This window comes from Ambystoma mexicanum, chromosome 6q (genome assembly GCF_040938575.1).
Source record: "Ambystoma mexicanum isolate Mex_15411 chromosome 6q, UKY_AmexF1_1, whole genome shotgun sequence".
Lineage (NCBI taxonomy): Eukaryota > Metazoa > Chordata > Amphibia > Caudata > Ambystomatidae > Ambystoma > Ambystoma mexicanum.
In genome coordinates, this window is record NC_090937.1 from 1,629,252,625 (window position 1) to 1,629,265,246 (window position 12,622).

Consider the following 12,622-nt stretch of genomic DNA (forward strand, 5'->3'; position numbering starts at 1 on the left):
AGGTTGTTTGGCTTTGTAAGGCCTACTGCCCGCTTCACTCGAAACTGGGTCTAGGGTTGTCGGTTTGTAGGCTGTAAAAGCCCAGAAAAGCTCTTGTTCTCCAACCAGCAGAGTGGCGCAGCGGAAGCGTGCTGGGCCCATAACCCAGAGGTCGATGGATCGAAACCATCCTCTGCTAACTTTTTTCAAATTATGTTTTTGTGTCATGGCATTAGGGCACAAAGAGCTGTAAGTGCCTGGATGCAATGTCATTCCTTGAACTTGCTGCCTCGTTCCACTCTTGCGCTAAATAGGAGAGGGTCCCAGCCCAGCCAACAAAATGTACTGTTCAATCAAACCAAACTTAAAACCAAGCTCCTTTTTTAAGGGGTCCCGGGGAAATGTTGGGCTGACCGGCAAGACCTCATGATGCGAACTGCTTCTGCGTCAAACGCAAGCTTTTTTCATTCCCAGCCAATGACTTATTCTTATTTCTAAGGGCCGCTCCATCAGATAGCCCAGACAGGCAGGCGTTGGTGGTATAGTGGTGAGCATAGCTGCCTTCCAAGCAGTTGACCCGGATTCGATTCCCGGCCAACGCAGATCAAATCTTTAAATTGTTCAAAATGCATTTTTTGGAAATCAGACTCATGCTGAAAGCAAAGCTGACACACTTTTCGTGAAAATCAAAACCCCATCCAGGAAAGGTTCTTGCATCCTAGTTTCTGCAACTGTCTATCGGTGAGGGGATTGAAGCGAGCAGGGCTCCTGGCCCCTCCCCGACAAAGCCCTGACGAAGGCCTGACAAAGGCCTATTCGCCTTGCCCTGACGGGCCTTGGTCCCAGCAGGCCACCGAGCACAGCACCTCAGCCTATTAGAGTGAGGTTTCAGGATCTCTCTCATCCTGTAAACCAACATACTGAAGAAGGTGAAACGTGTGGCTGCGCTCCTCACATGCTGAAGCAGCAGCAGCCCTTTCCCTGAAGCAAAGTTCCTTCATTCCTCCCTCCCATAACCCTTAGCAGGGGATTTATGGTAATTGAGTTGAGTTTCCAAACTGGCCCTTCCTTCCTTCCTTCCCATATCTGCCAGCTCGAGAAGGCTTGTTTTGTTGCACCTGGGAAGTAAAGTATCTATTTGCGAGAGAGAGAGAATGAGAGAGAGAGACAGACAGAGAGAGACAGAGAGAGAAGGGGAAGGGGTGTTGGCAGTTAGGGTGTGAGCTAGAGAAATGAGGCCTGTCTGCAAAAGGCCATGGGATGGGAGTGCGTGGTTGCAGGTTGTTTGGCTTTGTAAGGCCTACTGCCCGCTTCACTCGAAAATGGGTCTAGGGTTGTCGGTTTGTAGGCTGTAAAAGCCCAGAAAAGCTTTTGTTCTCCAACCAGCAGAGTGGCGCAGCGGAAGCGTGCTGGGCCCATAATCCAGAGGTCGATGGATCGAAACCATCCTCTGCTAACTTTTTTCAAATTATGTTTTTGTGTCATGGCATTAGGGCACAAAGAGCTGTAAGTGCCTGGATGCAATGTCATTCCTTGAACTTGCTGCCTCGTTCCACTCTTGCGCTAAATAGGAGAGGGTCCCAGCCCAGCCAACAAAATGCACTGTTCAATCAAACCAAACTTAAAACCAAGCTCCTTTTTTAAGGGGTCCCGGGGAAATGTTGGGCTGACCGGCAAGACCTCATGATGCGAACTGCTTCTGCGTCAAACGCAAGCTTTTTTCATTCCCAGCCAATGACTTATTCTTATTTCTAAGGGCCGCTCCATCAGATAGCCCAGACAGGCAGGCGTTGGTGGTATAGTGGTGAGCATAGCTGCCTTCCAAGCAGTTGACCCGGGTTCGATTCCCGGCCAACGCAGATCAAATCTTTAAATTGTTCAAAATGCATTTTTTGGAAATCAGACTCATGCTGAAAGCAAAGCTGACACACTTTTCGTGAAAATCAAAACCCCATCCAGGAAAGGTTCTTGCATCCTAGTTTCTGCAACTGTCTATCGGTGAGGGGATTGAAGCGAGCAGGGCTCCTGGCCCCTCCCCGACAAAGCCCTGACGAAGGCCTGACAAAGGCCTATTCGCCTTGCCCTGACGGGCCTTGGTCCCAGCAGGCCACCGAGCACAGCACCTCAGCCTATTAGAGTGAGGTTTCAGGATCTCTCTCATCCTGTAAACCAACATACTGAAGAAGGTGAAACGTGTGGCTGCGCTCCTCACATGCTGAAGCAGCAGCAGCCCTTTCCCTGAAGCAAAGTTCCTTCATTCCTCCCTCCCATAACCCTTAGCAGGGGATTTATGGTAATTGAGTTGAGTTTCCAAACTGGCCCTTCCTTCCTTCCTTCCCATATCTGCCAGCTCGAGAAGGCTTGTTTTGTTGCACCTGGGAAGTAAAGTATCTATTTGCGAGAGAGAGAGAATGAGAGAGAGAGACAGACAGAGAGAGACAGAGAGAGATGGGGAAGGGGTGTTGGCAGTTAGGGTGTGAGCTAGAGAAATGAGGCCTGTCTGCAAAAGGCCATGGGATGGGAGTGCGTGGTTGCAGGTTGTTTGGCTTTGTAAGGCCTACTGCCCGCTTCACTCGAAAATGGGTCTAGGGTTGTCGGTTTGTAGGCTGTAAAAGCCCAGAAAAGCTTTTGTTCTCCAACCCGCAGAGTGGCGCAGCGGAAGCGTGCTGGGCCCATAACCCAGAGGTCGATGGATCGAAACCATCCTCTGCTAACTTTTTTCAAATTATGTTTTTGTGTCATGGCATTAGGGCACAAAGAGCTGTAAGTGCCTGGATGCAATGTCATTCCTTGAACTTGCTGCCTCGTTCCACTCTTGCGCTAAATAGGAGAGGGTCCCAGCCCAGCCAACAAAATGTACTGTTCAATCAAACCAAACTTAAAACCAAGCTCCTTTTTTAAGGGGTCCCGGGGAAATGTTGGGCTGACCGGCAAGACCTCATGATGCGAACTGCTTCTGCGTCAAACGCAAGCTTTTTTCATTCCCAGCCAATGACTTATTCTTATTTCTAAGGGCCGCTCCATCAGATAGCCCAGACAGGCAGGCGTTGGTGGTATAGTGGTGAGCATAGCTGCCTTCCAAGCAGTTGACCCGGGTTCGATTCCCGGCCAACGCAGATCAAATCTTTAAATTGTTCAAAATGCATTTTTTGGAAATCAGACTCATGCTGAAAGCAAAGCTGACACACTTTTCGTGAAAATCAAAACCCCATCCAGGAAAGGTTCTTGCATCCTAGTTTCTGCAACTGTCTATCGGTGAGGGGATTGAAGCGAGCAGGGCTCCTGGCCCCTCCCCGACAAAGCCCTGACGAAGGCCTGACAAAGGCCTATTCGCCTTGCCCTGACGGGCCTTGGTCCCAGCAGGCCACCGAGCACAGCACCTCAGCCTATTAGAGTGAGGTTTCAGGATCTCTCTCATCCTGTAAACCAACATACTGAAGAAGGTGAAACGTGTGGCTGCGCTCCTCACATGCTGAAGCAGCAGCAGCCCTTTCCCTGAAGCAAAGTTCCTTCATTCCTCCCTCCCATAACCCTTAGCAGGGGATTTATGGTAATTGAGTTGAGTTTCCAAACTGGCCCTTCCTTCCTTCCTTCCCATATCTGCCAGCTCGAGAAGGCTTGTTTTGTTGCACCTGGGAAGTAAAGTATCTATTTGCGAGAGAGAGAGAATGAGAGAGAGAGACAGAGAGAGAGAGACAGAGAGAGAAGGGGAAGGGGTGTTGGCAGTTAGGGTGTGAGCTAGAGAAATGAGGCCTGTCTGCAAATGGCCATGGGATGGGAGTGCGTGGTTGCAGGTTGTTTGGCTTTGTAAGGCCTACTGCCCGCTTCACTCGAAACTGGGTCTAGGGTTGTCGGTTTGTAGGCTGTTAAAGCCCAGAAAAGCTCTTGTTCTCCAACCATCAGAGTGGCGCAGCGGAAGCGTGCTGGGCCCATAACCCAGAGGTCGATGGATCGAAACCATCCTCTGCTAACTTTTTTCAAATTATGTTTTTGTGTCATGGCATTAGGGCACAAAGAGCTGTAAGTGCCTGGATGCAATGTCATTCCTTGAACTTGCTGCCTCGTTCCACTCTTGCGCTAAATAGGAGAGGGTCCCAGCCCAGCCAACAAAATGTACTGTTCAATCAAACCAAACTTAAAACCAAGCTCCTTTTTTAAGGGGTCCCGGGGAAATGTTGGGCTGACCGGCAAGACCTCATGATGCGAACTGCTTCTGCGTCAAACGCAAGCTTTTTTCATTCCCAGCCAATGACTTATTCTTATTTCTAAGGGCCGCTCCATCAGATAGCCCAGACAGGCAGGCGTTGGTGGTATAGTGGTGAGCATAGCTGCCTTCCAAGCAGTTGACCCGGGTTCGATTCCCGGCCAACGCAGATCAAATCTTTAAATTGTTCAAAATGCATTTTTTGGAAATCAGACTCATGCTGAAAGCAAAGCTGACACACTTTTCGTGAAAATCAAAACCCCATCCAGGAAAGGTTCTTGCATCCTAGTTTCTGCAACTGTCTATCGGTGAGGGGATTGAAGCGAGCAGGGCTCCTGGCCCCTCCCCGACAAAGGCCTGACAAAGGCCTATTCGCCTTGCCCTGACGGGCCAAGGTCCCAGCAGGCCACCGAGCACAGCACCTCAGCCTATTAGAGTGAGGTTTCAGGATCTCTCTCATCCTGTAAACCAACATACTGAAGAAGGTGAAACGTGTGGCTGCGCTCCTCACATGCTGAAGCAGCAGCAGCCCTTTCCCTGAAGCAAAGTTCCTTCATTCCTCCCTCCCATAACCCTTAGCAGGGGATTTATGGTAATTGAGTTGAGTTTCCAAACTGGCCCTTCCTTCCTTCCTTCCCATATCTGCCAGCTCGAGAAGGCTTGTTTTGTTGCACCTGGGAAGTAAAGTATCTATTTGCGAGAGAGAGAGAATGAGAGAGAGAGACAGAGAGAGAGAGACAGAGAGAGAAGGGGAAGGGGTGTTGGCAGTTAGGGTGTGAGCTAGAGAAATGAGGCCTGTCTGCAAAAGGCCATGGGATGGGAGTGCGTGGTTGCAGGTTGTTTGGCTTTGTAAGGCCTACTGCCCGCTTCACTCGAAAATGGGTCTAGGGTTGTCGGTTTGTAGGCTGTAAAAGCCCAGAAAAGCTTTTGTTCTCCAACCAGCAGAGTGGCGCAGCGGAAGCGTGCTGGGCCCATAACCCAGAGGTCGATGGATCGAAACCATCCTCTGCTAACTTTTTTCAAATTATGTTTTTGTGTCATGGCATTAGGGCACAAAGAGCTGTAAGTGCCTGGATGCAATGTCATTCCTTGAACTTGCTGCCTCGTTCCACTCTTGCGCTAAATAGGAGAGGGTCCCAGCCCAGCCAACAAAATGTACTGTTCAATCAAACCAAACTTAAGACCAAGCTCCTTTTTTAAGGGGTCCCGGGGAAATGTTGGGCTGACCGGCAAGACCTCATGATGCGAACTGCTTCTGCGTCAAACGCGCAAGCTTTTTTCATTCCCAGCCAATGCCTTATTCTTATTTCTAAGGGCCGCTCCATCAGATAGCCCAGACAGGCAGGCGTTGGTGGTATAGTGGTGAGCATAGCTGCCTTCCAAGCAGTTGACCAACGCAGATCAAATCTTTAAATTGTTCAAAATGCATTTTTTGGAAATCAGACTCATGCTGAAAGCAAAGCTGACACACTTTTCGTGAAAATCAAAACCCCATCCAGGAAAGGTTCTTGCATCCTAGTTTCTGCAACTGTCTATCGGTGAGGGGATTGAAGCGAGCAGGGCTCCTGGCCCCTCCCCGACAAAGCCCTGACGAAGGCCTGACAAAGGCCTATTCGCCTTGCCCTGACGGGCCTTGGTCCCAGCAGGCCACCGAGCACAGCACCTCAGCCTATTAGAGTGAGGTTTCAGGATCTCTCTCATCCTGTAAACCAACATACTGAAGAAGGTGAAACGTGTGGCTGCGCTCCTCACATGCTGAAGCAGCAGCAGCCCTTTCCCTGAAGCAAAGTTCCTTCATTCCTCCCTCCCATAACCCTTAGCAGGGGATTTATGGTAATTGAGTTGAGTTTCCAAACTGGCCCTTCCTTCCTTCCTTCCCATATCTGCCAGCTCGAGAAGGCTTGTTTTGTTGCACCTGGGAAGTAAAGTATCTATTTGCGAGAGAGAGAGAATGAGAGAGAGAGACAGAGAGAGAGAGACAGAGAGAGAAGGGGAAGGGGTGTTGGCAGTTAGGGTGTGAGCTAGAGAAATGAGGCCTGTCTGCAAAAGGCCATGGGATGGGAGTGCGTGGTTGCAGGTTGTTTGGCTTTGTAAGGCCTACTGCCCGCTTCACTCGAAACTGGGTCTAGGGTTGTCGGTTTGTAGGCTGTAAAAGCCCAGAAAAGCTCTTGTTCTCCAACCAGCAGAGTGGCGCAGCGGAAGCGTGCTGGGCCCATAACCCAGAGGTCGATGGATCGAAACCATCCTCTGCTAACTTTTTTCAAATTATGTTTTTGTGTCATGGCATTAGGGCACAAAGAGCTGTAAGTGCCTGGATGCAATGTCATTCCTTGAACTTGCTGCCTCGTTCCACTCTTGCGCTAAATAGGAGAGGGTCCCAGCCCAGCCAACAAAATGTACTGTTCAATCAAACCAAACTTAAAACCAAGCTCCTTTTTTAAGGGGTCCCGGGGAAATGTTGGGCTGACCGGCAAGACCTCATGATGCGAACTGCTTCTGCGTCAAACGCAAGCTTTTTTCATTCCCAGCCAATGACTTATTCTTATTTCTAAGGGCCGCTCCATCAGATAGCCCAGACAGGCAGGCGTTGGTGGTATAGTGGTGAGCATAGCTGCCTTCCAAGCAGTTGACCCGGATTCGATTCCCGGCCAACGCAGATCAAATCTTTAAATTGTTCAAAATGCATTTTTTGGAAATCAGACTCATGCTGAAAGCAAAGCTGACACACTTTTCGTGAAAATCAAAACCCCATCCAGGAAAGGTTCTTGCATCCTAGTTTCTGCAACTGTCTATCGGTGAGGGGATTGAAGCGAGCAGGGCTCCTGGCCCCTCCCCGACAAAGCCCTGACGAAGGCCTGACAAAGGCCTATTCGCCTTGCCCTGACGGGCCTTGGTCCCAGCAGGCCACCGAGCACAGCACCTCAGCCTATTAGAGTGAGGTTTCAGGATCTCTCTCATCCTGTAAACCAACATACTGAAGAAGGTGAAACGTGTGGCTGCGCTCCTCACATGCTGAAGCAGCAGCAGCCCTTTCCCTGAAGCAAAGTTCCTTCATTCCTCCCTCCCATAACCCTTAGCAGGGGATTTATGGTAATTGAGTTGAGTTTCCAAACTGGCCCTTCCTTCCTTCCTTCCCATATCTGCCAGCTCGAGAAGGCTTGTTTTGTTGCACCTGGGAAGTAAAGTATCTATTTGCGAGAGAGAGAGAATGAGAGAGAGAGACAGACAGAGAGAGACAGAGAGAGAAGGGGAAGGGGTGTTGGCAGTTAGGGTGTGAGCTAGAGAAATGAGGCCTGTCTGCAAAAGGCCATGGGATGGGAGTGCGTGGTTGCAGGTTGTTTGGCTTTGTAAGGCCTACTGCCCGCTTCACTCGAAAATGGGTCTAGGGTTGTCGGTTTGTAGGCTGTAAAAGCCCAGAAAAGCTTTTGTTCTCCAACCAGCAGAGTGGCGCAGCGGAAGCGTGCTGGGCCCATAATCCAGAGGTCGATGGATCGAAACCATCCTCTGCTAACTTTTTTCAAATTATGTTTTTGTGTCATGGCATTAGGGCACAAAGAGCTGTAAGTGCCTGGATGCAATGTCATTCCTTGAACTTGCTGCCTCGTTCCACTCTTGCGCTAAATAGGAGAGGGTCCCAGCCCAGCCAACAAAATGCACTGTTCAATCAAACCAAACTTAAAACCAAGCTCCTTTTTTAAGGGGTCCCGGGGAAATGTTGGGCTGACCGGCAAGACCTCATGATGCGAACTGCTTCTGCGTCAAACGCAAGCTTTTTTCATTCCCAGCCAATGACTTATTCTTATTTCTAAGGGCCGCTCCATCAGATAGCCCAGACAGGCAGGCGTTGGTGGTATAGTGGTGAGCATAGCTGCCTTCCAAGCAGTTGACCCGGGTTCGATTCCCGGCCAACGCAGATCAAATCTTTAAATTGTTCAAAATGCATTTTTTGGAAATCAGACTCATGCTGAAAGCAAAGCTGACACACTTTTCGTGAAAATCAAAACCCCATCCAGGAAAGGTTCTTGCATCCTAGTTTCTGCAACTGTCTATCGGTGAGGGGATTGAAGCGAGCAGGGCTCCTGGCCCCTCCCCGACAAAGCCCTGACGAAGGCCTGACAAAGGCCTATTCGCCTTGCCCTGACGGGCCTTGGTCCCAGCAGGCCACCGAGCACAGCACCTCAGCCTATTAGAGTGAGGTTTCAGGATCTCTCTCATCCTGTAAACCAACATACTGAAGAAGGTGAAACGTGTGGCTGCGCTCCTCACATGCTGAAGCAGCAGCAGCCCTTTCCCTGAAGCAAAGTTCCTTCATTCCTCCCTCCCATAACCCTTAGCAGGGGATTTATGGTAATTGAGTTGAGTTTCCAAACTGGCCCTTCCTTCCTTCCTTCCCATATCTGCCAGCTCGAGAAGGCTTGTTTTGTTGCACCTGGGAAGTAAAGTATCTATTTGCGAGAGAGAGAGAATGAGAGAGAGAGACAGACAGAGAGAGACAGAGAGAGATGGGGAAGGGGTGTTGGCAGTTAGGGTGTGAGCTAGAGAAATGAGGCCTGTCTGCAAAAGGCCATGGGATGGGAGTGCGTGGTTGCAGGTTGTTTGGCTTTGTAAGGCCTACTGCCCGCTTCACTCGAAAATGGGTCTAGGGTTGTCGGTTTGTAGGCTGTAAAAGCCCAGAAAAGCTTTTGTTCTCCAACCCGCAGAGTGGCGCAGCGGAAGCGTGCTGGGCCCATAACCCAGAGGTCGATGGATCGAAACCATCCTCTGCTAACTTTTTTCAAATTATGTTTTTGTGTCATGGCATTAGGGCACAAAGAGCTGTAAGTGCCTGGATGCAATGTCATTCCTTGAACTTGCTGCCTCGTTCCACTCTTGCGCTAAATAGGAGAGGGTCCCAGCCCAGCCAACAAAATGCACTGTTCAATCAAACCAAACTTAAAACCAAGCTCCTTTTTTAAGGGGTCCCGGGGAAATGTTGGGCTGACCGGCAAGACCTCATGATGCGAACTGCTTCTGCGTCAAACGCAAGCTTTTTTCATTCCCAGCCAATGACTTATTCTTATTTCTAAGGGCCGCTCCATCAGATAGCCCAGACAGGCAGGCGTTGGTGGTATAGTGGTGAGCATAGCTGCCTTCCAAGCAGTTGACCCGGGTTCGATTCCCGGCCAACGCAGATCAAATCTTTAAATTGTTCAAAATGCATTTTTTGGAAATCAGACTCATGCTGAAAGCAAAGCTGACACACTTTTCGTGAAAATCAAAACCCCATCCAGGAAAGGTTCTTGCATCCTAGTTTCTGCAACTGTCTATCGGTGAGGGGATTGAAGCGAGCAGGGCTCCTGGCCCCTCCCCGACAAAGCCCTGACGAAGGCCTGACAAAGGCCTATTCGCCTTGCCCTGACGGGCCTTGGTCCCAGCAGGCCACCGAGCACAGCACCTCAGCCTATTAGAGTGAGGTTTCAGGATCTCTCTCATCCTGTAAACCAACATACTGAAGAAGGTGAAACGTGTGGCTGCGCTCCTCACATGCTGAAGCAGCAGCAGCCCTTTCCCTGAAGCAAAGTTCCTTCATTCCTCCCTCCCATAACCCTTAGCAGGGGATTTATGGTAATTGAGTTGAGTTTCCAAACTGGCCCTTCCTTCCTTCCTTCCCATATCTGCCAGCTCGAGAAGGCTTGTTTTGTTGCACCTGGGAAGTAAAGTATCTATTTGCGAGAGAGAGAGAATGAGAGAGAGAGACAGAGAGAGAGAGACAGAGAGAGAAGGGGAAGGGGTGTTGGCAGTTAGGGTGTGAGCTAGAGAAATGAGGCCTGTCTGCAAAAGGCCATGGGATGGGAGTGCGTGGTTGCAGGTTGTTTGGCTTTGTAAGGCCTACTGCCCGCTTCACTCGAAACTGGGTCTAGGGTTGTCGGTTTGTAGGCTGTAAAAGCCCAGAAAAGCTCTTGTTCTCCAACCAGCAGAGTGGCGCAGCGGAAGCGTGCTGGGCCCATAACCCAGAGGTCGATGGATCGAAACCATCCTCTGCTAACTTTTTTCAAATTATGTTTTTGTGTCATGGCATTAGGGCACAAAGAGCTGTAAGTGCCTGGATGCAATGTCATTCCTTGAACTTGCTGCCTCGTTCCACTCTTGCGCTAAATAGGAGAGGGTCCCAGCCCAGCCAACAAAATGTACTGTTCAATCAAACCAAACTTAAAACCAAGCTCCTTTTTTAAGGGGTCCCGGGGAAATGTTGGGCTGACCGGCAAGACCTCATGATGCGAACTGCTTCTGCGTCAAACGCAAGCTTTTTTCATTCCCAGCCAATGACTTATTCTTATTTCTAAGGGCCGCTCCATCAGATAGCCCAGACAGGCAGGCGTTGGTGGTATAGTGGTGAGCATAGCTGCCTTCCAAGCAGTTGACCCGGGTTCGATTCCCGGCCAACGCAGATCAAATCTTTAAATTGTTCAAAATGCATTTTTTGGAAATCAGACTCATGCTGAAAGCAAAGCTGACACACTTTTCGTGAAAATCAAAACCCCATCCAGGAAAGGTTCTTGCATCCTAGTTTCTGCAACTGTCTATCGGTGAGGGGATTGAAGCGAGCAGGGCTCCTGGCCCCTCCCCGACAAAGGCCTGACAAAGGCCTATTCGCCTTGCCCTGACGGGCCAAGGTCCCAGCAGGCCACCGAGCACAGCACCTCAGCCTATTAGAGTGAGGTTTCAGGATCTCTCTCATCCTGTAAACCAACATACTGAAGAAGGTGAAACGTGTGGCTGCGCTCCTCACATGCTGAAGCAGCAGCAGCCCTTTCCCTGAAGCAAAGTTCCTTCATTCCTCCCTCCCATAACCCTTAGCAGGGGATTTATGGTAATTGAGTTGAGTTTCCAAACTGGCCCTTCCTTCCTTCCTTCCCATATCTGCCAGCTCGAGAAGGCTTGTTTTGTTGCACCTGGGAAGTAAAGTATCTATTTGCGAGAGAGAGAGAATGAGAGAGAGAGACAGAGAGAGAGAGACAGAGAGAGAAGGGGAAGGGGTGTTGGCAGTTAGGGTGTGAGCTAGAGAAATGAGGCCTGTCTGCAAAAGGCCATGGGATGGGAGTGCGTGGTTGCAGGTTGTTTGGCTTTGTAAGGCCTACTGCCCGCTTCACTCGAAAATGGGTCTAGGGTTGTCGGTTTGTAGGCTGTAAAAGCCCAGAAAAGCTTTTGTTCTCCAACCAGCAGAGTGGCGCAGCGGAAGCGTGCTGGGCCCATAACCCAGAGGTCGATGGATCGAAACCATCCTCTGCTAACTTTTTTCAAATTATGTTTTTGTGTCATGGCATTAGGGCACAAAGAGCTGTAAGTGCCTGGATGCAATGTCATTCCTTGAACTTGCTGCCTCGTTCCACTCTTGCGCTAAATAGGAGAGGGTCCCAGCCCAGCCAACAAAATGTACTGTTCAATCAAACCAAACTTAAGACCAAGCTCCTTTTTTAAGGGGTCCCGGGGAAATGTTGGGCTGACCGGCAAGACCTCATGATGCGAACTGCTTCTGCGTCAAACGCGCAAGCTTTTTTCATTCCCAGCCAATGCCTTATTCTTATTTCTAAGGGCCGCTCCATCAGATAGCCCAGACAGGCAGGCGTTGGTGGTATAGTGGTGAGCATAGCTGCCTTCCAAGCAGTTGACCAACGCAGATCAAATCTTTAAATTGTTCAAAATGCATTTTTTGGAAATCAGACTCATGCTGAAAGCAAAGCTGACACACTTTTCGTGAAAATCAAAACCCCATCCAGGAAAGGTTCTTGCATCCTAGTTTCTGCAACTGTCTATCGGTGAGGGGATTGAAGCGAGCAGGGCTCCTGGCCCCTCCCCGACAAAGCCCTGACGAAGGCCTGACAAAGGCTTATTCGCCTTGCCCTGACGGGCCTTGGTCCCAGCAGGCCACCGAGCACAGCACCTCAGCCTATTAGAGTGAGGTTTCAGGATCTCTCTCATCCTGTAAACCAACATACTGAAGAAGGTGAAACGTGTGGCTGCGCTCCTCACATGCTGAAGCAGCAGCAGCCCTTTCCCTGAAGCAAAGTTCCTTCATTCCTCCCTCCCATAACCCTTAGCAGGGGATTTATGGTAATTGAGTTGAGTTTCCAAACTGGCCCTTCCTTCCTTCCTTCCCATATCTGCCAGCTCGAGAAGGCTTGTTTTGTTGCACCTGGGAAGTAAAGTATCTATTTGCGAGAGAGAGAGAATGAGAGAGAGAGACAGAGAGAGAGAGACAGAGAGAGAAGGGGAAGGGGTGTTGGCAGTTAGGGTGTGAGCTAGAGAAATGAGGCCTGTCTGCAAAAGGCCATGGGATGGGAGTGCGTGGTTGCAGGTTGTTTGGCTTTGTAAGGCCTACTGCCCGCTTCACTCGAAACTGGGTCTAGGGTTGTCGGTTTGTAGGCTGTAAAAGCCCAGAAAAGCTCTTGTTCTCCAACC

General features: G+C 50.0%; 6 non-coding genes across 6 annotated transcripts; all 6 read left to right on the top strand.

Moving 5' to 3' along the window:
* Positions 1 to 1,766: 1,766 nt before the first annotated feature.
* On the top strand, positions 1,767 to 1,838 carry TRNAG-UCC (transfer RNA glycine (anticodon UCC)). The gene has a single exon. It is a non-coding gene; the product is annotated as a tRNA-Gly (tRNA).
* Positions 1,839 to 3,023: 1,185 nt separating this feature from the next.
* Positions 3,024 to 3,095, top strand: TRNAG-UCC (transfer RNA glycine (anticodon UCC)). The gene has a single exon. It is a non-coding gene; the product is annotated as a tRNA-Gly (tRNA).
* Positions 3,096 to 4,280: 1,185 nt separating this feature from the next.
* On the top strand, positions 4,281 to 4,352 carry TRNAG-UCC (transfer RNA glycine (anticodon UCC)). The gene has a single exon. It is a non-coding gene; the product is annotated as a tRNA-Gly (tRNA).
* A 3,672-nt stretch (positions 4,353 to 8,024) lies between these two features.
* Positions 8,025 to 8,096, top strand: TRNAG-UCC (transfer RNA glycine (anticodon UCC)). Its single transcript has one exon. It is a non-coding gene; the product is annotated as a tRNA-Gly (tRNA).
* A 1,185-nt stretch (positions 8,097 to 9,281) lies between these two features.
* TRNAG-UCC (transfer RNA glycine (anticodon UCC)) lies at positions 9,282 to 9,353 on the top strand. The gene has a single exon. It is a non-coding gene; the product is annotated as a tRNA-Gly (tRNA).
* Positions 9,354 to 10,538: 1,185 nt separating this feature from the next.
* On the top strand, positions 10,539 to 10,610 carry TRNAG-UCC (transfer RNA glycine (anticodon UCC)). Its single transcript has one exon. It is a non-coding gene; the product is annotated as a tRNA-Gly (tRNA).
* The last annotated feature ends 2,012 nt before the right edge of the window (positions 10,611 to 12,622 follow it).